Source organism: Mesoplodon mirus, assembly GCF_964341445.2.
Source record: "Mesoplodon mirus genome assembly, chromosome: 2".
In the NCBI taxonomy this organism is placed as follows: domain Eukaryota; kingdom Metazoa; phylum Chordata; class Mammalia; order Artiodactyla; family Ziphiidae; genus Mesoplodon; species Mesoplodon mirus.
The window spans coordinates 173,387,364-173,410,391 of NC_138977.1; the positions used below are offsets into that span (position 1 = coordinate 173,387,364).

Here is a 23,028-nt window from a genome sequence, read left to right on the forward strand (position 1 = left end):
TGAATTATATATAGATCTTGCAGGTAAGAGAGATGCTAGAGCTAGAGATATAAATTTTGGTGTCATCATATAGTATTTGACCAGAGGATCCATGAACCAAATTAGGTTGTGGCCCCAATTCTTTTTAGAAGCCTAATGAGCTAAGCTGAGCCACATGACATAGTTTTTGCCTAAGTAGAGGTGGGTTAGAGTTAGTCTAAAACCCAGTGTTAAAATAGGCTGAAAAGGCCATAATTTCCCCTAAATTTGTCTGAGCATCTCTGAACTTATCCTTCTAATAGGATAAAAAAAAGAACACACGACTGTTCCACACCCTAGGAAATGGAAGCAGTGCAACAGACAGCAGGAGAGAGTGCGTTCCCAGTGCTCCCTGCCCACTCTCCCCACCCCACAAGCCTGCCTCGGTCCTGGGCCTAAGCAAGCCCAGAAACTCTGTTTTCAAGTAGCAAAAAGAGAGACTTTGAACAAAATCTGAACATTGGCCAAGTGTGCTCCAGGGGGAAAGAATCTGTGCCATCTGACCGCTCTGACTTAAAGGTACATGAAGGAGAGACCCCTACTCATGCAGGCTATAACTCCATAAGGTGATCCCTTTTAAAACTCTCACCCCCTGGGCTTCCCTGGTGGTGCAGTGGTTGAGAGTCTGCCTGCCGATGCAGGGGACGTGGGTCCGTGCCCCGGTCCGGGAAGATCCGACATGCCACAGAGCGGCTGGGCCCGTGAGCCATGGCCGCTGAGCCTGCATGTCCGGAGCCTGTGCTCCACAATGGGAGAGGCCACAACAGTGAGAGGCCCGCGTACCACAAACAAACAAACAAACAAACAAAAAACTCACCCCAGAAAAACTTGGACCAATTACTGAGTACTTCTCTTTCTCAGTGGTGCTAGTTTTTTGGTTTTGATCTTGAATTTTCCCTGGAGAGGTATAAGAGGATTATAAAAGCGGTGGAGGAGACTTGAGAATTTTCCCTACATTACAAGCACTAGATTTTTGCTCTTAAGGAGTCAGTGCTACAGGTGTCACCCCCAGCTTTATGCTCTCCACATGCTTTTTATGCTCTGGCCATGTGATTCCCATAGTGGCTTTGACCCTTGCGTGTCACCCACAGTCCTAGATGTGCAATCTTTCTTGATTTGCAATGTTTCCATGTTATTCTTATAGAAGGATAATGGACTTTGGAGGCAGACAGTTTTAGTATTCATTTCCAAATTCTCCCCTTTTAGTTGTGTGACTTTGGTCAAATTACATCCACAGAAAGTGTCACCTATGGTTGTATCAGGTCAAGGACATGGGGCATTTCTGGCCCTCCTCATCAATCTCTCTTTCCAGCTTATCTTTAAATGTTGGGATAACATGAGGCTTGTACCAAGTCTTGTTTTCTTATTCTCTAAATTCTATTCAACAGCCATGATTTCAATTACCATCTTTACATGATGACTCCAAAATTTACATTTCCATGTCAGACCCTACTTTGAGCTCTTTAATTTGTCTGTCCAACTACCTGTTGAACTTTTCATTTAGAGGTCAAAGAAGCACCTTAATGTCATCATAACCAAAGCTTGATTCATTATCTTCCCTGCCTTTTCTCCAAAACTTGTCTATGCCCAATATTTCCTAACTTAGAGACTGACAATACTATCCATTAAATTGTGCTAACTTTATTACCTTAGCTCCTTCACCACTAATTTCCAATAAATTGTTCAGTCCTGTTGATTTTATCTGAGTATCTATTGAATCCATCTGATTCTTTGTCTTCACTTATGCCAACCCAGACCAAGCTCCTATCATCTCCCTCATGGTTTACTGCAATCACTCCTAAATGCTCTCTTGGATTCCACTCAAGTCTATTCTCCACAGAGGTCACAGTTCTCTTCTAAAAATGCAAATTAGCTAAACTCACTCCCTTGCTTAACTCCTTCCATGACTTTTCATTGCTGTTGAGATAAAGATTAAAATCTTTATAAGGCCCTGCATGTCTCAATCCCTGCCTCCTGGAGTGCGTGTTCTCTTTCTCTCTAATTATTTTTTCCCTACAGCTTTTTTGAGATACAATGACATACAACATTGTGTAACTTTAAGGTATACAACATGTTGATTTGACACACTTATGTATTGTGATATAATTCCCACCATAGCATTAGCTAAACCCTCCATCACCTTACATAATTATTATTTCTTTTTTGTGACAAGAACATTTAAGATCTACTCTCTTAGCAACTTTCAATCTCATAAGACAGTATTGTTAACTGACATTAGCATACTGTATGTTGGATCCTGCAAACTTATTCATTTTATAACTGAAATTTTGTACCCTTTGAGCAATGTCAACCTATTTCCCCCACTCCCCAGCCCTTGGTAACCACCATTCCAGTCTCCGTTTCTATGAGTTCCTGATAATTCTTTATGATCCATTGAACTATATTCTTTAAATTCCTTAAATGTGCTGTGAACTTTCCCATGCCTGATCTTTGACATATGTTGTTTATTTTTGTTGGATTTTCTTATTCTTCTCCATTTAGTGAAGTGGACATCTGTCAGGTTTTCTGACTGCTTAACACTTATTGAATACACTTGCTACATTTGAGGAATAGCCAGTCTTAAGAGCTGTGTCTAGTCAAGGTAGAGAATGACATTCCCCAGGTTTCTTTGGAGCAAGGGCATTCACGTGTGATGTAGTCTCCACCAATCAGACTGACTCATGTGAGAATTTAACCTGAAAGTAAACAGCTTGAAGAAGGCAGAACCTATCACGTGCTGGTGAGGATAGCAACAGAGGTATCCAGCTTTTGAGAATGACAGTGGTTATAAAGTCTAGTTTCTGGTTCAGAAGTAGTTGAGATGCTTGTGGCTGTGTGGCTGCAAGAAAGTTGGGTTTTGACAGCAACATGAACTATGGGACTTAGTGCCCATTAGGTCATTAGCAGTTAAGGAAGTTTCTTCCACCCACCAGTTCCGTGGTATGCTTTTGGGCACTGTTTCTGAAAGCTTTGTTTGAGCCAAGTTTTCCAGCTTGACACCTTTTTTGCTTCATCTGTCAAGGTCAGCTTCTGTTACTTACAAGTAAGAAAGAACCCTGGCTGGTAGCATTCAATAACTCCAACTAATCCTTGGGCTCTGAGCTCTAGTTCACTCTAGGAAACTGTTCCATTTACCCCATTCTCCAACCCTTGCTGACTTAGATAGATCTTTCACTACAGCATGTTGTCAAGACTCAATATAGTACTATTTTTAGTTTTCTGAGAAATCTCCGTACTGTTTTCTGCAGTGGCTGCACTAACTTACATTCCCACCAACAGTGTAAAAGGGTTCTCTTTTCTCCACAGTCTTGCTACCATATGAACCAGCAATTCTACTCCTGGGTATATATCTGAAAAAGACAAAAACACTAATTTGAAAAGATACATGCACCCCAATGTTCATAGAAGCATTATTTACAATTGCCAAAGAATGGAAGCAATCTAAGTGTCCATCAACAGATGAATGGATAAAGAAGATGTGGGGTGTGTGTGTGTATGTGTGTGTGTATATATATATATATATATATATATATATACACACACACACACATACACACACACAAGGGAATACTACTAAGCCAATAAAAAAGAACAAAACTTTGCCATTTGCAGCAACATGGATAGACTTGGAGGGCATATGCTAAGTGAAATAAGGCAGAGAAAGACAAATTTTGTATGATATCACTTACATGTGGAATCTAAAAATTACAACAAACTAGTGAATATAACAAAAAAAGAAGCAGACTTATAGATATAGAGAACAAACTAGTGGTTACCAATGGGGGGAGGGGAAATATAGGGGTGGAAGAGTGGGAGGTACAAATTATTGGGTATAAGACAGGCTACAGGGCTTCCCTGGTGGCGCAGTGGTTGGGAGTCCGCCTGCCGATGCAGGGGACGCGGGTTCGTGCCCCGATCCCGGGGGATCCCACATGCCGCGGAGCGGCTGGGCCCGCGAGCCATGGCCGCGGAGCCTGTGTGTCCGGAGCCTGTGCTCCGCAACGGGAGAGGCCACAGCAGTGAGAGGCCCGCGTACAGCTAAAAAAAAAAAAAAAAAAAAAAAAAAAAGACAGGCTACAAGGATGTATTGTACAACACAGGGAATATAGCCAATATTTTGTAATAACTGTAAATGGAAAGTAACCTTTAAAAAGTGTATAAAATTTTTTTAAAATTAAAAAAAAACTTGGAGTTGAAAGTAACCTTTAAAAAGTGTATAAAAATTTTTAAAAATTTAAAAAAAATCTTGGAGTTGTAAGCAAAACAAACAAACAAACAAAGAAACAAACGACTCAGTATAGTGTCCTGGCTTGGCATACAGTCTCTGCTGGTATCCTGCCTGAGTTCCAGTCTCAATGCTCCTACTGACCTGATATTTGCTCTCTGTGATCCCTTCCCTTCTCTGTAAAATGGAGACAATGGTAATATCCATCTAACTCACAGATTTACTGTAAAGATTAAATGAATTAATGCATACATGAAACCTGTAAAGTGGTACCTGAGTGCTCAATAAATGTTAGCTAATATGCTGTTATTACCCACAGTTCCCATGTCTTTCTTTTCATAATGTTTTTCACGGATTGTAATTAAAGGCTCACAGGGTGGTAATTTGATTAAGATATGTCTTCCATATAAGCTGTTAAGCTCTTCAAAAAGAGAGGCCACTTATTTTGCTCACCATTATAGTCCCAATTTGTAGCACAATATATATTTATTGAATAAGTGTAGGATGGATGCAGGATCCCAGAAACCTTAAGTTATGCCATTCCCAGCTCTGAGTGCCCCAGGGCAGGGAGGCTTCAGCAACACTCGGTGTTCCTGGCAGCCTCACCCCAAGATCCTTGTCTTTAGTAATTTATTTTTCATGACCCACAACTGACCCTTTCTGACTGAGCACAAACCCTGCCCCAGATGCTGCACTTTCCCTTGATGCCCTGATTTCTCTGGTTCTCAGCACTGAGCACTTTGTGCTGACTGTACACCCTCTGAAATCTGTTTGGAGCCAGATGGGAAGAAGAGAAAAAACAGATTTCATTCATTGCCCTTCCAGACTCTGAGAGAAATAACAAGAACAACAGTACCAACAAGCAGTGTATACTGAGTGTTTACTATAAACTAGGCATTATTCATAGAGCTTCATATGTATTAATTTATTTAATATCCCCAACAATCCTAGGAAGAAGATGCTATTGCCCCCATTTTACAGAAGGAAAAAGTAAGTCTCGGAAGGAAAGAAAGGAAGGAAGGGAGAAAAGGAGGGAATGGGGCAAGGAAGGAAGATTTTCTGGTAGAAGACAGATTTATTTGCTGAGAACTTTGGTTCTAATAAGAACTTCCCACTGTAGCAGAAGTAACCATAAAAATAATATTGATGTAGAAATTATAGAAGATGACAATGAATGTGTACCTATCCTCCAATCAGCTTTATAATTAAATAAAAATACGATTTTATATGATATCTTTCATCTGCTATTTACAGCTTCCACCCCCCTTCCCCCAATCTAATGTAAGTAATAGGAATGATGCAGATAATTAAGAAAACTTTACAGCTCATTTCTGGTTAATTGCCATTTTCCTATAAAATATTTATACATTAGCCTTTGCTTTTCAAAGACTCTCTTTTCAGAGAGTCATAGTTTTTGCTTCTGGGTTTTCCCATGTGCCGGTGGGGCCTCCTGCTTTGGGATTATTTGGGCATTTTCGCAGATGCTGTCCAGCCACTGATATTCACCTGGAGTTGTTAGGGGGGTAGGCTTATTGTGCATTTTCTATGTTTAAATCTTCCTGATGTTGTTTTATTTTATTTTTTTGAAAGAAAGGGGAAACAGCAGGCATGCCAGTTCTCTTTTAGGAACTCTTATACAGCTAAAGCTGTCCTCCAGTTGTAGTGCTCTTGTGCACTTGCTCCAGACTCAGAGAGGCTCAGTTAGTGTGGGGGCAATTGCCAGAAAATCGACTTCAAACTGTGTCCCCGGAAGGCTTTCTCTCTCCAGCTTTTCAGGCCTTGATAGAGATTAGTATAAGCATTCAGCCTGTTCAGATGGGTGGTTTGGGACTTGGAGCCCGGTTGGCATCCACACCAAAGAATCTGGTCCGTCTCGTTCCTGTGGCTACTGTAACAAATTACCACAAACTTGGTGGCTTAAACAGCAGAAATTTACTCTCTCAGAGTTCTGGAGACCAGAAGTCTGAAATGAAGGCTTATCAGTTGGATTGGTTCCTTTTGGAGGCTCTGAGGGAGAATATGTTCCATGCCCCCCTCAGCTTCTGGTGGCTTCCTTGGCATTCCTTGGCTTGTAGGCAGATCACTCCGGTCTCTACCTCTGTCTTCACATTGACTTCTTCCTTGTATATCTTCTCTCCTTCTCCTATCTTGTAGGGACACTTGTCATTGGATTTAGGACTCACCGTTATGCAGGATGATCTCATCTTGAGCTCCTTCACTTACATTTGCAAGGGCCCTTTTTCCAAATAAGGACACATTCACAGGTTTTGGATGGACAAATCTTTTAGAGGAGCCTCCAATCAAGCCATTACACATGGTGAACTGAGAGGATTTCTCATGATCCACTGGGATAAGTGTGGGCTTTGACTAAGCAGTGGGATGAAAAGGCATTTTGACACTCCTGAGCATGCAGCATCTTTCCCTTAGTGTCTTGTGGTCCTCATGCCTGAAAGGTGCTGTGACTTGGCCTGCACATAGCTGTGTCTCTGCACAGAGCTCCTCTACCTATGACTACTGGGGAGAGGGGCTGCTGGTGATTCTCTTACACTTATAAGCCTCCAGAGGGATGCCTCTGGGGTTGCAAGCTGTGTTTAAAAAATCGTAGTTGACCATCAGAACTTATCCTAGGCTTATCTGCCTCAAACTTGATTAAGTATAAAAATCACTCAGGGAGTTTATTGAAAATAGAAATTCTCAGTTCTCAACCTGTATTAGTTTGCTAAGCACTGCCGTAACACAATGCCATAGACTGGGTGGCTTGAACAACAGAAAGGTATTTCTCACAGTTCTGGAAGCTGGAAGTCCAAGATTGAGGTATCAGCAGGTTTGACTTCTCCTGAGGTCTCTGGCTTTCAGACAAGCACTTTCTCACCGTGTCCTCACTGGTTTTTCCTCTGTGCCCATGCACCCCTAGTGACTCTCTTCTTATGAAGACACCAGTCATATTGGATTAGGGCCCACCCTAATGACCTCATTTTAACTTAATCACCTCTTTAAAGACTTTATGTCCAAATAAGGTCATGTGCTGAGGTACTAGGGGTTCGGACCTCAACATGTGGATTTATGGGGGACATAATTTAGCCCATAACCCACAACCCAAGAGACTCTGATTTTAGTGGGTTTGGGATGAGGCTAACAAACTTTTTTAAAGCTATGCCCCAAGATCTAACTGGTTTAGGTGGTCAGAGTCAACATTTTGAGAAAATTCCTTGGTGGACTGGTAATCATTTTGACATTTGTTTTGGCTCCATGTCTTTATATTTTCTTGCTTTTTTCCATATGCAGCAACAAATTAATGCAAATAGAAGATACTCCATGATCCTCTGTGAACATTCCCCAAGACCTCTCCCCAACTCTGGTGTCTGTCTGAGACCTGTTCCCATTCTAGTTCAATAACCTTGAATCTGAGGTGGTTTTGCATCCTGTCTTTTGGACTTGTTATGACATTGACTTAGCCACATAGTATTTAAGGTTTCAACTCAGACCCACTCTACTAGTTTTTTTCACATCTCGGAAAGGATTTGCTGCTCGAGAAGTAAATCTCAGGATGCACCTGCTCAACTAACACACGAGTTTGAGAGCTTGGACATCAGAAACTCAGTGCTTTACGGGGGTCTTAGAAATGCTTCTCAGGGCTCAGGAAGGAAGGAAGCCAGGAAATGACTTGGAGATGTCACCCTGGAGCAAAGAAAGGAGTCTGTCAACTGATGTAAAGAGCCCTGCGTTCAGATTTACACAGCCTGTAACTCTCCCTTTGTCCTTACAGTCACCTTTCACAGACTGAATATTGTCCCTGTGACTCCCTTTTCCCTTTTACACAGTTGCAGATGTTCATTAAACACAATTTCTACTTTATCAAAATGTTTGGGGTGGGGAGAGGGCACATCAAAGTGTATTTTTACTTTGGCTTCTATATTCTTCTAAGGGGTGGCCAGAGGAAAAGAACAGAAACCCACCATGGGCTAGGTATTGTGCTGGGGTCCACACTATCCTGTTTCATCTTTACAATAGTCCTAGGAGTAAGTATTAGTGTCTCCACTGTACTCAGGAGAAATGAGAGTCCCCTTCAGCTAGTGACTGCTGGACCTGAGGTGCAAACCCAATCTTGCAGAGGTTTCTTTTTCAAAAGATATTCCAAGTTGGTCTCTATGATATAAACATAATGAATATGGTTATCTTATAGTCTGTCTGACAATTCTAATAACTGAGATCATTCTGGGTTTGTTTCTTATTGTCTGTTGATTCTGGTGATTTTTTTATGTCATTATTTTGCAGCAGTCTGTATGGTCATACATGTGCTGATGATTATACTTTAAAATGTTTGTAATAATAATTTGAGGTTTAGAATATAGGTATCTCCCTTTAGAAAGAATTTGAATGTGTATCTTTCCAGTATCTGGGTACTGTTAGTCTGGGATCACCTCAATCCAAGATCCAGACTTAACATTTTCTGAACCACCATGTGACTTAAGACTTTCCAGTGACTGGTATTCTTCTGGCTCACACTTACACTCAGGGTTTAGTCTTTTGGGATCTTAGTTTTCTGAGTGTGGGGTCTCATAGTAGATTTCTTTGACACTTATTCTCACCCCAGAAAATAGAAAATGTTTCTGATTTCCTAAGACTGGAAAATTCCATCAGGCAAAAATAGCTGCCATGCCCACGAATCTCAGTTCCCACTTCCTACTTTGGCCTGGTAATTCCCTATGAAATTAACAGCTTTCCACTGTTTTGAAGATATGTTTAAAAAATTTTAGTCAGCATGTTTACTTATTTTCATTACTTGATTGAATAGTGTAATCTGCCATTACCTGAACACAGAAATCTAGGGGCTTATAATTTCCTTTTTTTAAACAACTTTATTGGCGTATAATTGCTTGGCAAAGTTGTGTTAGTTTCTGCTGTATAACAAAGTGAACCAGCTATATGTATATATATATCCCCATATCCCCTCCCTCTTGTGTCTCCCTCCCACCCTCCCTATCCCACCCCTCTAGGTGCTCACAAAGCACCGAGCTGATCTCCCTGTGCTATGCAGCTGCTTTCCACTAGCTATCTATTTTACATTTGGTAGTGTATATATGTCCATTCCTCTCTCTCACCTCGTCCAGCTTACCCTTCCCTGTCCCCATGTCCTCAAGTCCATTCTCTACATCTGCCTCTTTATTTCTGTCCTGCCCCTAGGTTCATCAGAATTTTTTTTTTAGATTCCATATATATATGTTAGCATACAGTATGTGTTTTTCTCTTTCTGACTTACTTCACTCTGTATGACAGACTCTAGGCCCATCCACCTCACCACAAAAAACTCAATTTCGTTTCTTTTTATGGCTGAGGAATATTCCATTGTATATACGTGCCACATCTCCTTCATCCATTCATCTGTTGATGGACACTTAGGTTGCTTCCATGTCTTGGCCACTGTAAATAGTGCTGCAATGAACATTCTGGTACATGACTTTTTTTTTTAACATCTTTATTGGAGTATAATTGCTTTATAATGGTGTGTAAGTTTCTGCTTTATAACTAAGTGAATCAGTTATACATATACATATATCCCCATATCTCTTCCCTCTTGCGTCTCCCTCCCTCCCACCCTCCCTATCCCACCCCTCTAGGTGGTCACAAAGCACTGAGCTGATGTCCCTGTACTATGTGGCTGCTTCCCACTAGCTATCGGTTTTATGTTTGATAGTGTATATATGTCCATGCCACTCTCTCACTTTGTCGCGGCTTACCCTTCCCCCTCCCCATGTCCTCAAGTCCATTCTCTAGTAGGTCTACGTCTTTATTCCCATCCTGCACCTAGGTTCTTCATGACCATTTCTTTCTTTTTATTTTTTTTAGATTCCATATATATGTGATAGCATATGGTATTTGTTTTTCTCTTTTCGATTTCCTTCACTCTGTTATGACACACACTAGGTCCATCCACCTCATGAAAAATAACTCAATTTCATTTCTTTTTATGGCTGAGTAATATTCCATTGTATATATGTGCCACATCTTCTTTATCCATTCATCTGTCGATGGACACTTAGGTTGCTTCAGTGTCCTGGCTATTGTAAATAGTGCTGCAATGAACATTGTGGTACATGACTATTTTTAAATTATGGTTTTCTCAGGGTATATGTCCAGTAGTTGGATTGCTGGGTCCTATGGTAGTTCTACTTTTAGTTTTTTAAGGAACCTCCGTACTGTTCTCCATAGTAGCTGTATCAATTTACATTCCCACCAACAGTGCAGGAGAGTACCCTATTCTCCACACCCTCTCCAGCATTTATTTTTTGTAGATTTTTTGATGATGACCATTTTGACCGGTGTGAGGTAATATCTCATTGTAGTTTTTATTTGCATTTCTCTAATGATTAGTGATACTGAGCATCATTTCATGTGTTTGTTGGCAATCTGTATATCTTCTTTGGAGAAATGTCTACTTAGGTCCTCTGCCCACTTTTGGATTGAGTTGTTTGTTTTTTTTTTTGCTAATGAGCTACATGAGCTGCTTGTATATTTTGGAGATTAATCATTTGTCAGTTGCTTCATTTGCAAATATTTTCTCCCATTACGAGGGTTGTCTTTTCATCTTGTTTATGGTTTCCTTTGCTGTGCAAAAGCTTTTAAGTTTCATTAGGTCCCATTTGTTTATTTTTATTTCCATTTCTCTAGGAGGTGGGTCAAAAAGGATGTTGCTGTGATTTATGTCACAGAGTGTTCTGCCTATGTTTTCCTCTAAGAGTTTTATAGTGTCCAGCCTTACATTTAGGTCTTTAATCCATTTTGAGTTTATTTTTGTATATGGTGTTAAGGAGTGTTTTAATTTCATTCTCTTTCATGTAGCTGTCCAGTTTTCCCAGCACCACTTATTGAAAAGCCTGTCTTTTCTTCATTGTATATTCTTGCCTTCTTTAACAAAGATAAGGTGACGATATGTGTGTGGGTTTATCTCTGGGCTTTCTCTCCTGTTCCATTGATCTATATTTCTGTTTTTCTGCCAGTACCATACTGTCTTGATTACTGTAACTTTGTAGTAAAGTCTGAAGTCAGGGTGCCTGATTCCTCCAGCTCTGTTTTTCTTTCTCAAGATTGCTTTAGCTATTTGGGGTCTTTTGTGTTTCCACAAATTGTGAAATGTTTTGTTCTAGTTTTGTGAAAACTGCCATTAGTATTTTGATAGGGATTGCATTGAATTTGTAGATTGCTTTGGGTAGTAGAGTATTTTTCACAGTGCTGATTCTTCCAATCCAAGAATGTTGTATACCTCTTCATCTGTTTGTATCATCTTTAATTTCTTTCATCAGTGTCTTATACTTTTCTACATACAGGTCTTTTGTCTCCTTAGGTAGGTTTATTCCTAGGTGTTTTATTCTCTTTTGTTTCAATGGTAAATGGGATTGTTTCCTTAATTTCTCTTTCAGATTTTTCATCATTAGTGTATAGGAATGCAAGAGATTTCTGTGCATTAGTTTTGTGTCCTGCTACTCTACTAATTTCATTGATTAGCTCTAGTAGTTTTCTGGTAGCATCCTTGGGATTCTCTATGTATAGTATCATGTCATCTGCAAACAGTGACAGCTTTACTTCTTCTTTTCCAATTTTGATTGTTTTTATTTCTTTTTCTTCTCTGATTGCTGTGGCTAAAACTTCCAAAACAATGTTGAATAATAGTGGTGAGAGTGTACAACCTTGTCTTGTTCCTGATCTTAGTAGAAATGCTTTCAATTTTTCACCATTGAGAACGATGTTGGCTGTGGGTTTTTCATATATGGCCTTTATTATGGTGAGGTAGTTTCCCTCTCTGCCCACTTTCTGGAGAGTTTTTAGCATAAATGGGTGTTGAATTTTGTCAAAAGGTTTTACTGCATCTATTGAGATTATCATATGGTTTTTCTCCTTCAATTTGTTAATATGCTGTATCATATTGATTTGCATATATTGAAGAATCCTTGCATTCCTGGGGTAAACTCCACTTGATCATGGTGTGTGATCGTTTTAATGTGCTGTTGGATTCTGTTTGCTCATATTTTGTTCAGGATTTTTGCATGTATGTTCATTAGTGATATTGAACTGTAACTTTCTATTTTTTGTGGTATCTTTATCTGGTTCTGGTATCAGGGTGATGGTGGCCTCGTAGAATTAGTTTGGGAGTGTTCCTCTGTCTACTATATTTTGGAAGAATTTGAGAAGGATAGGTGTTAGCTCTTGTCTAAATGCTTGATAGAATTCACCTGTGAAGCCATCTGGTCCTGGCCTTTTGTTTATTGGAAGGTTTTTTTTTTTTTTTTTTTTTTTTGATACGTGGGTTTCTCACTGCTGTGGCCTCTCCCGTTGCAGAGCACAGGCTCCAGATGCGCAGGCTCAGCGGCCATGGCTCATGGGCCAAGCCACTCCACGGCATGTGGGATCCTCCTGCACCGGGGCCGAACCTGTGTCCCCTGCATCAGCAGGCAGACTCTCAACCACTGCGCCACCAGGGAAGCCCTGTTGGAAGATTTTTAATCACAGTTTCAATTTCAGTGATTGGTCTGTTAATATTTTCTATTTCTTCCTGGTTCAGTTTCAGAACATTGTGCTTTTCTAAGAATTTGTCCATTTTTTCCAGGTTGTCCATTTTATTGACATATAATTGCTTGTAGTAGTCTCTCATGATCCTTTGTATTTCTGTGGTGTCAGTTGTTACTTCTCCTTTTTCATTTCTAAGTCTGTTGATTTGAGTCTTCTCCCTTTTTTTCTTGATGAGTCTGGCTAATGGTTTATCAATTTTGTTTATCTTCTCAAAGAACCAGCTTGTAGTTTTCTTGATCTTTGTTATTGTTTTCTTCATTTCTTTTTCATTTATTTCTGATCAGATTTTTATGACTTCTTTCCTTCTGCTAACTTTGGGAATTTTTTGTTCTTCTTTCTCTAATTGCTTAAGATGTAAGGTTAGGCTGTTTATTTGAGATTTGCTTGTTTCTTGAGGTAGGATTGTATTGCTATAAACTTCCCTCTTAGAACTGCCTTTGCTGCATCCCATAGGTTTTGGGTCATTGTGTTTTCATTCTCATTTGTTTCTAGGTAGTTTTTGATTTCCTCTTTGATTTCTTCAGTGATCTCTTAGTTATTTAGTAGTGTATTGTTTAGTCCCCATATGTTTGTATTTTTTACAGTTGTTTTCCTGTATTTCATATCTAGTCTCATAGTGTTGTGGTCAGAAAAAATACTTGATACAATTTCAATTTTCTTAAATTCACCAAGGTTTGATTTGTGACCCAAGATATGATCTATCTTGGAGTATGTTCCATGAGCACTTGAGAAAAATGTGTATTCTGTTGTTTTTGGATGGAATATCCTATAAATATCAATTAACTCCATCTTGTTTAATGTATCATTTAAATCTTGTGTTTCCTTATTTATTTTAATTTTGGATGATCTGTCCATTAGTGAAAATGGGGTGTTAAAGTCCCCTACTATTATTGTGTTACAGTCGATTTCCCCTTTCATGGCTGTTAGCACTTGCCTTATGTATTGAGGTGCTCCTATGTTGGGTGCAAACATATTTATAATTGTTATATCTTCTTCTTGGATTCATCCCTTGATCATTATGTAGGGTCCTTTTTGTCTCTTGTAATAGTCTTTATTTTGAAGTCTATCTTGTCTGATATGAGAATTGCTAATCCAGCTTTCTTTTAATTTCCGTTTACATGGAATATCTTTTTCCATCCCCTCACTTTCATTCTGCATGAAGTGGGTCTCTTGTAGACAGCATATGTATGGGTCTTTTTTTTTGTAACCATTTGGCCAGTCTAAGTCTTTTGGTTGGAGCATTTAATGCATTTACATTTAAGGTAGCTATCACTATGTATGTTCCTATTACCATTTCTTAATTGTTTTGGGTTTGTTATTGTAGGTCTTTTCCTTCTCTTGTGTTTCCTGCCTAGAGAAATTTCTTTAGCATTTGTTTTAAAGCTGGTTTGGTGGTGCTTAATTCTCTTAACTTTTGCTTGTCTGTAAACGTTTTAGTTTCTCTGCCGAATCTGAATGAGATCCTTGGTGGGTAGAGTAATCTTGGTGGTAGGTTTTTCCCTTTCTTCACTTTAAATATGTCCTGCCACTCCTTTCTGGCTTGCAGAGTTTCTGCTGAAAGATTAGGTGTTAACCTTATGGTGATTCCATTGGATGTTATTTGTTGCTTTTCCCTTGCTGCTTTTAATATTTGTTCTTTGTATTCAATTTTTGATAGTTTGATTAATATGTATTTTGGCATGTTTCTCCTTGGATTTATCCTTTATGGGACTCTCTGCACTTCCTGGACTTGATTGACTATTTCCTTTCCCATGTTAGGGAAGCTTTTGACTCTAACCTCTTCAAATATTTTCTCAGACCCTTTCTTTTTCTCTTCCTCTTCTGGGACCCTTATAATTTGAATGTTGGTGTGTTTAATGTTGTCCCAGAGGTCTCTGAGACTGTCCTCAATTCTTTTCATTATTTTTTCTTTATTCTGCTCTGTGGTAGTTATTTCCACTATTTTATCTTCCAGGTCACTTATCCGTTCTGCTGCCTCAGTTATTCTGCTATTGAGTCCTTCTAGAGAATTTTTAATTTCAGTAATTGTGTTGTTCATCATTGTTTGTTTGCTCTTTAGTTCTTCTAGGTCCTTGTTAACCCTTTCTTTATTTTCTTCATTGTGTTTCTGAGATTTTGAGTCATCTTTACTATCATTATTCTGAATTCTTTTTCATGTAGACTACCTATTTCCTCTTCATTTGTTTGGTGTGGTGGGTTTTTACCTTGTTCCTTCATCTGCTGCATATTTCTTTGTCTTCTCATTTTGTTTACCTTATTGTGTTTGGGGTCTCCTTTTTCCAGGCTGCACATTCGTAGTTCCCATTTTTTTTTGTCTGCCCCCTGAGGGTGAAGTTGGTTCACTGGCTTGTGTAGCCTTCCTGGTGGAGAGGACTGGTGCCTGTGTTCTGGTGGTTAGGGCCTGGATCTTGTCTTTCTAGTGGGCAGGGCCATGTCTGGTTGTGTGTTTTGGGCATGTCTGTGAACTTAGTATGATTTTAGGCAGTCTCTCTGCTAATGGGTAGGGTTGTGTTCCTGTCTTGCTAGTTGTTCGGCATGGGATGTCCAGCACTGGAGCTTGTTTTTGGTTGGGTGGATCTGGGTCTTACCATTGAGACGGAGATCTCTGGCAGAGCTCTTGCTGATTGATATTACGTGGGGCCAGGAGGTCTCTGGTGGTTCAATGTCTGGAACTTGGCTCTCCCACCTCAGAGGCTCAGACCTGATACCAGACCAGAGCACCAAGACCTTGTCAGCCACACAGCTCTTATGCTGTAACCTCAGAGCCAGAACAGTACGCAGCACATAGGAGACAGTTAATGAACACTTGTTCAATGAATAAGTGAACTGTCTTGGTAAATATCTGCAGTGACCTGAACTTGAAGGCCTGACTGTTGCCTTTCTCTGGATGAGAAGTTTTAGATTTATTCTCTTGGGCACTAAACAGTTGAACCTAAAATGGTCTGATGGAAACATGTTTCTAATCAACCAAGAAATGCCTTTAAAAAGAGCAGCACAGAGATGTCTCAGGAGGAAAGTAGTCTCGCAGTCAGGTCGCTCCTGGGCCCTGCCTGGTGTCCAACTCACCCCCAGAGTCATGAGTTAAGGGCCTACAATTTTTCTTCTTATCCATTCATGGTGGTTTATCTCTCACTTTCTCTCTCTCTCTCTCTTTTTTTTTTTTTTTTTTTTTTTTTTTGTGAGGTGCTGCCTTTTACACTGTCCTGGACCTTTCCACTGTTTCATGTCCTGGCAGCTTGGGTCTGTGGATTAGTGGTATGTTTTATAGCTTCATAGTTATGTCACATTCATGGATGTCTTATATAAGTCCTAGGCAATCTTGAAAACACAGATTATCTATGTTTATAAACTGTGGGGAAATAAATCCTACTGATGCTGAGTGCCCCATTTCTAGACCTTTCTAACATGATAGACAGAGGCATAATCACGACACCTCGTTAAGTCAGTAAATTGAGAGGAATTTGCCCAATACCATGAAATAAGGTGTTTCTAAAATATGTGTGTTCATATGTGTGTGTGTAGTAAAGGGTTTGGTTTTGCCCAAAGCATGGATTGGCCTTTGCCCTTAGCTTCTGGGAGAAAATAATCTATTCCAACCTGATGAATGTCCTTGTTTAGGGTGAGTGCTAGTCACATTAGGAAGACCAATCACGTGACTGAGCGAGGGACTTTGGGTCACATGCTGTCACTTGACCTGGGGATTGAGACATCCACATGGGCAATCAATCAATCATGCCAATGTAACAAAGTCCCTATAAAAACTCTGGACATCAAAGCTCAGGTGACCTTCTCTGGTTGGCAATACTCTGTGTGTGTTGTCACATGTCAACACCAGGAGGACAACTTTTCCTGACTCCTAGGGAAAAAGACAATGTAAACTTTGTGTTTGAAGACATCAATTTCTGACCTATGTGTCTTTTCCTTTGGCTTATATTATTATGTATCCTTTGCTGTAATACACCATAACTGTGACTATAAGAGGTTTCTGTGAGTTCTGAGAGTTCTTCTAGCAAAAAATTGAAACTGAGCATGCAGTGAGAACAGTCTGGTGAAGGACTGTTTCCTCAACCTTTTCAGTTTGGCCAACACAGGGCAGTAAATGTATGTGTACATGCATAAGTATGTGTGTGTGTATGTGTGTGTGTATAGTACAACACTGACATGGATTTCTGATAAAGAGAACAGCTGAAGGATATAGTATATTAATAAGTCTTAGATAGTTTTCTCCTTGCATCTTTAAATTCAACCTGCTGACTGTGAGATCTTTCCTACTGACCTTTTATTCCAAAACCAAACTCTGACCCCGGGATGGGTATCATATTCATCCCCGTGTACTTTGTACACATCTGCAGTTCCTGTCAGTCTGTGTTTACTTTGCCTGCAACTCTGCTTAAAGAGAGTGAATTCACAGAAATGTTTTTTCCCTACTAAGATTTGGGACCCCATAAATCATGGTGACAAGAAATGTGATGATGGTCTCTTTCTGTTCTTGAGGAGGTAGGAACAGGAGAAGCATGCAGGTTCAGATACGGTTTTATAATTTTTACCAGTGGTAGCACCATCAGAAGGATTCCAGCAGGCTAGCTCCTCAGCCCTAACCAGGTAATTCTCTACTTGAATGTTCCTGCAATGAAAATTCAGAGACATCCACCAGTATCACTCAAGCCGTTTAGTACCTGCTATGGAACTCCTGGCAGTTAACCATGAAATTGTCAAGATTTCCTTTTTGCTCCCTTCCAAGCAGGCAGGGCATTGTTTTTATCTCCTGGTTTAGCACATGAATCAATCCTTTTGTACATGATTCGTGGGACTGTGCATGTTTTCAGAAACTGTCTGGCTTTATACCTGGCAGACTGCCTTGTTGAGAAGTAGTTCTGCAAATGAGAAAGAAGATATGCAGATTTTCACATGTCCCCACATTGAATTATAAGGCAGTCAAAAAAGATTGCCATTTTATGGCCTGGTATTTGGTTTTAGTCATTTTCATTCTTAGATATATTCCTTCCAGAAATTAAATTTAAAAAGATTATTTAAAAATATTGGTATTTTGCAGATTGTGGTTAACAAGAGAGGGGAGTAGACATGTGACAAGGTAGTCAAGTGGGAGGAGAAGGAATACCGAGTAAGTGTTTTAACTCCTGTAAAGCTTGGTGTGCTTGAATGGTATATATTTCATTTTCCAATAAGACTTTATTTAAAAAGAATCAATCCAGTTTGGTTTAATTTGTGCCTTGAGGCCATTCACAGGGCATTCTCTAAGTAAAGCACTTTGTATGCCTCCATGCACAAAGGTAGAGGGCTTATGCATCAATTAACCTGTCAGAAAACTTTTGTCGATGGACTATCCATAGTAAAAAAAAAAAAAAAAAAGTTCCATTTTTCTATAGAATATCCATACTAAAAGCAATTCCATTTGTGTACAGAATATCCATAGTAAAAAAAAAAATCCATTTGTCTATGGACTATCCATAGTTAAAAAAAAATTGTAAGATTTGGCAGTCAACACATGTGTAATAGTATATGGGTGTAGTAATTTTGAGAGACCTGAAAAATACAGTTTTATAGCAGAAAAAATTAAAAAGTGGATCTTGGTTTGCTGAAACTAGAAGAGTCATTTACATTGAAAGAAAGCCCCAATAAAATTAGATTTATTATATAAATGTTCATTTTCACCTAACTTATTTAGGATTATGTCTACCTTATAAAGAAAACTTGCCTTTTACTTTAATTTCTGCACCATGAAACAGATTTAAGTACATCCCATAGATAAGGTTTACTTGCTATGGTTTTAAAAAAAGAAAATGCTCAATGCAAAGATTCATGAAACCTAAAGCTTTTGCCAAACTTAAAATACTAATTAAAAAATGAGCTCAATTCCCTGACTAAAAGAGAGAAATTAGTGTAAAACTACTTAAAGAATTCTCCACACTTTGGCGTCTTAATACGGAGTCCACGGATGGTGTCTGGGGCATCCACAGATGAAATTATATAGAATATTGTGTTTGTGCATATATGCATTTGGAGGGGAAGTGGTCTAGTGCTTTGGCTCTTAGGGCTTAAGCACTACTCTGAGTTTAGATGTGGGGTAGAGAAGATGCTGTGGCATTTCTGTGCCTACTCAGTCTAGGATAAAGGCACAGCCAGAACCTGTGCTGATCCTTTTCATTTTGGAGATTCTATTTCCAGAATTATAAGATATACCTCAGTTTGGTCACAAGGTAAGTACTGGGACTTCCTCAGCTGTGTTTCTATCACTTTTTTCCAGTTTAACAATGGGCTTTCTTGATTATCTTGAAGTTGTATTTAGAATCTGGGTAGTATTTTTACTGAATACATTTCTAGGGTACTAGGGAGAAACTCTGTGTGTGTGTGTTTCTTCATGTCTGAAGAATAGTAGGTGTTGAAAAGATGTGTACTGAGTAAAAGACAATGAATAAAATGAATGTAATAATGAATGAATAACCAAATATTTAGAATTATGTAATTTAACTTCTTTTTTTACTGTCATAATTTATTTATTCATTTATTTACAATTTTAATAAAAATTAATTGGGGCCTATTATATTCTTGGACCTTGGCTGAAATTCAGAGATTAAAGAGCTCCCCAATCTAAAGAAGGGGGGGCAACAAATAAAAAGGCATGTAAGTTAACTTCTTGAATGAAGCCCTTGCTTGGTTAAAACAGGAAATTTAAAAAGGGGATTGAGACAAGGCTTTTTCTGTTCCCACTGTGATCCTCTGCAGGAGAAGGATACCCATCTACACTGGTCATCAGTGATTTTGTGTTCTCATAAAACCTTTGGGGAAATGGTAATTTTTTGTTTTTGTAATTTTAGCTATCCAACTTGATAAAGTCAATCTTTTTTTTTTTTTTTTTTTTTTTGCTGTACGCGGGCCTCTCACTGCCGTGGCCTCTCCCGTTGCGGAGCACAGGCTCCGGACACACAGGCTCCGCGGCCATGGCTCGCGGGCCCAGCCGCTCCGCGGCATGTGGGATCCTCCGGGATCAGGGCACGAACCCGTGTCCCCTGCATCGGCAGGCGGACTCCCAACCACTGCGCCACCAGGGAAGCCCGATAAAGTCAATCTTTAAATATATTGTGCCTGGTCTTTTCTGGACAACTTGAGTGGACCCACGGGTACAGCAGCTGGTTTGGTCGCTTCCACGTTGATTTTGAAGATCCAGCAAGACGCCAAGTGCCTCACACGTCAGCCAAGGAGTATGCTAAGATTATCCGAAACAATGGCCTGGAGGGACCTCTATAGGAAGGGTGTCTGGGCAATTTCACCTGGAGAAGGGGCCTCTGCTCTCGGAAAGGAAATCTGTTTTGGTAGATCCTTCAGACATCCTCAAGCCTTTGTAATAAATAGGTCCTACCAGCTGATCCGTGATCATGAAGTCTGAATATGTAACCCCTGGGGATGTATTTAATGATGGCTTTTACTCTATTTGTAGTTGATCAATGAAGCTTTTTAAAAAAATAGATTAGAAAACTGCTGCAATTGATTTTTATATTAAGAAATCAGATGGACTTGGAAACTTCGATTTAAATCCTTAGAATTTTTCTAGAAAAATAATGCAAAATTTATAAACACAGTGTGCTCATGATTTGCAACTCTAACGGCAGAACACTTATTATAAAAATACTTGTTTATGAGCCTATTTTTTTCTATTTACATAAGCTGTTCTTTGCTTTTGTAGGTCCATTGTCATGTGTTCCATAACTTTCTACTATTTAATCTAGTATAAAAATCAAAATTAAAAGTTAGTCCCATTGTATCATTATGCATTCTGTTCACCAAAGGGATTAACTGATAACCGACTTAATAAAATGGATTGGTTGATATATTTGGCACATAGTTTACCTATGCATGAACAAGTACATCTTTCTCTTGCCTGATAAACTTTTGGAAAATAAGAAAGTAATAAAACAAACCAGAATGTGAATGGCAAAAAAGAGTATTTGAGCGTTGATGTTTAAAGAAATTGGATTCCTACTCTATAACCACACCAGATTAAAAGCAAAAGAATGAGCAGGGCATGGTGTCTACTTTTGGATATTTTTAAAAATTAAGGATCCAGGGCTTCCCTGGTGGCGCAGTGGTTAAGAATCTGCCTGCCAATGCAGGGGACACGGGTTCAAGCCCTGGTCCAGGAAGATCCCACATGCCACAGAGCAACTAAACCCATGCCCCACAACTACTGAGCCTGCACTCTAGAGCCCGCAAGCCAAAACTACTGAAGCCCGTGTGCCACAACTACTGAAGCCCACGTGCCTAGAGCCTGTGCTCCACAGTAAGAGAAGCCACTGCAATGAGAAGCCCACGCACCGCAGCAAAGAGTAGCCCCTGCTCTCAGCAACTAGAGAAAACCTGCATGCAGCAGCGAAGACCCAATGCAGCCAAAAATTAAATAAAAGAATAAATAAGTAAATTTATATTAAAAAAAATTAAGGATCTGTCAGAACATTGATGACAGCCAGGAAATAAATACATGAGTTAATTGACTTACATGAGTGTAAGCAAAGGAGGGGAGGATTTCTTACCTCGGTGGTTGAAATGCCTGAGGTGTATGTGAGGTTGCTTGGACTTGGACATTTTACTCAGCTTCCTCAGTGGGGGGTCAGGAAGAGATATAGGGCTCCCTCTGGACTTCCTGTCTTCACTCCATCACATCTTCCACATATGTGGACTTTGTGCCCTCACATCCATATTTAAGTAATATTTACTAAACTTTCATGTGTCTATCAGGCTTGAAGAGAAGAGGTAAGTATTATCACCCCATTTTGCACACTGAGAAACTGAGGCTGCACTAATGTGCATCTTCCTCAAGTCACATCAATGCTTGTTTACTGGACCTGGCACCTCCTTGGCATCAGCTCTGTTATGACCAGCACAGTGTAGATTGTGGTGTCATCGAAGTCTTCTCTGCATTTTTTAAAAAGTAAAAAAGAAACAAGTGTGTGGAGTTACTTTATGCAGGAAGACATAGGAAAGGTGGTTTTCTATATTCTCCTCCTGCTTGCCTGAGGAAATGGAACATACTTTGCCATTCTCTTAAGGCTTTGGCCCCGAGCGGATGCTCTGCCATTTTTAAAAAACACTGTGGTCAGTTTCTGGATTGTTTTCATGTTCATAATCAGGGAATTATTTACAGCAAAGTACATTCTCTCAGTAACTTTGGACAGAGTGAGAAAGAAACCGTCATAGTAGTTCAATAAACGTGGATGCACTGGGGAAAATTATATTAAAATTAAAATGGTATACATAGGAATTTCTATTACATCTTTGCCACTCGTTTGTTATTTTTATTGTTTAATGAAACATTATCTCACAATTTGTGTTCATATTAAAAGCACATTTCCAAATCTTATTTCATTCTTCTCCTATCTAGCCTGTCTTTTTCATTTTTACCATGCATCTTATTTACAGTTTCTATGCCCTCCTTATATTATCTTGCAAGACAACTGAGTTTTCCTTTTAATTAGGATGTTGCTTTGAATACTACTTATCCTGCAGGGCATATTTACAAGTTTTACAGCAATACAAATGAGCATTGTATTTTTGTTACCAAAACTGGAAAATTAATATTCTTGCTGTAAATAAAACAATTTGTCACATTTGGTCTACCAATTGAAACAAACAATCTAGCATCAGTGGCTGGGCTGCCTCACAGTGCTGTGGCCTCCACAGACCTCTGCTGCATTTGAAAGGCCAGCTCTTTGTTCCAAGAGATGGATCAAACCAAAGGTACTTCTCTAATTAGCCCTGTAAATTAAAATTGTCATAGGTGGGGGATCTTCAAGATGGCAGAGGAGTAAGATGTGGAGATCACCTTCCTCCCCACAAACACATCAGAAGTACATCTACATGTGGAACAACTCCTACAGAACACCTACTGAACGCTGGCAGAAGACCTCAGACTTCCCAAAAGGCAAGAAAATCCCCACATACCTGGGTAGTGGAAAAGAAAAAAGGAAAAACAGAGACAAAAGAATATGGACAGAATCTGGGCCTCTACGAGGGAGCTGTGAAGGAGGAAAAGTTTCCACACACTAGGAGGACCCTTCACTGGAGGAGACATGGGTTGGGTGGGGGGGGAAGCTTCAGAGCCATGGAAGAGAGCACAGCAATAGGGGTGCAGAGGGCAAAGCAGAGAGATTCCCCCACAGAAGATTGGTGCCAACCAGCACTCACCAGCCTGAGAGGCTTGTCTGCTC

The 23,028-nt window shown here is 39.6% G+C and overlaps 1 pseudogene across 1 annotated transcript in view; it reads left to right on the forward strand.

Annotated features, from left to right (window-relative positions):
* The window catches only part of LOC309792785 (cytosolic beta-glucosidase-like), a 157,798-nt pseudogene extending 137,724 nt beyond the window's left edge, over nt 1–20,074 (forward strand). The window contains exon 5 of the transcript in view: nt 19,876–20,074. The product of the transcript in view is annotated as a cytosolic beta-glucosidase-like (transcript). The remainder of the gene's footprint in view (nt 1–19,875) is intronic.
* The last annotated feature ends 2,954 nt before the right edge of the window (nt 20,075–23,028 follow it).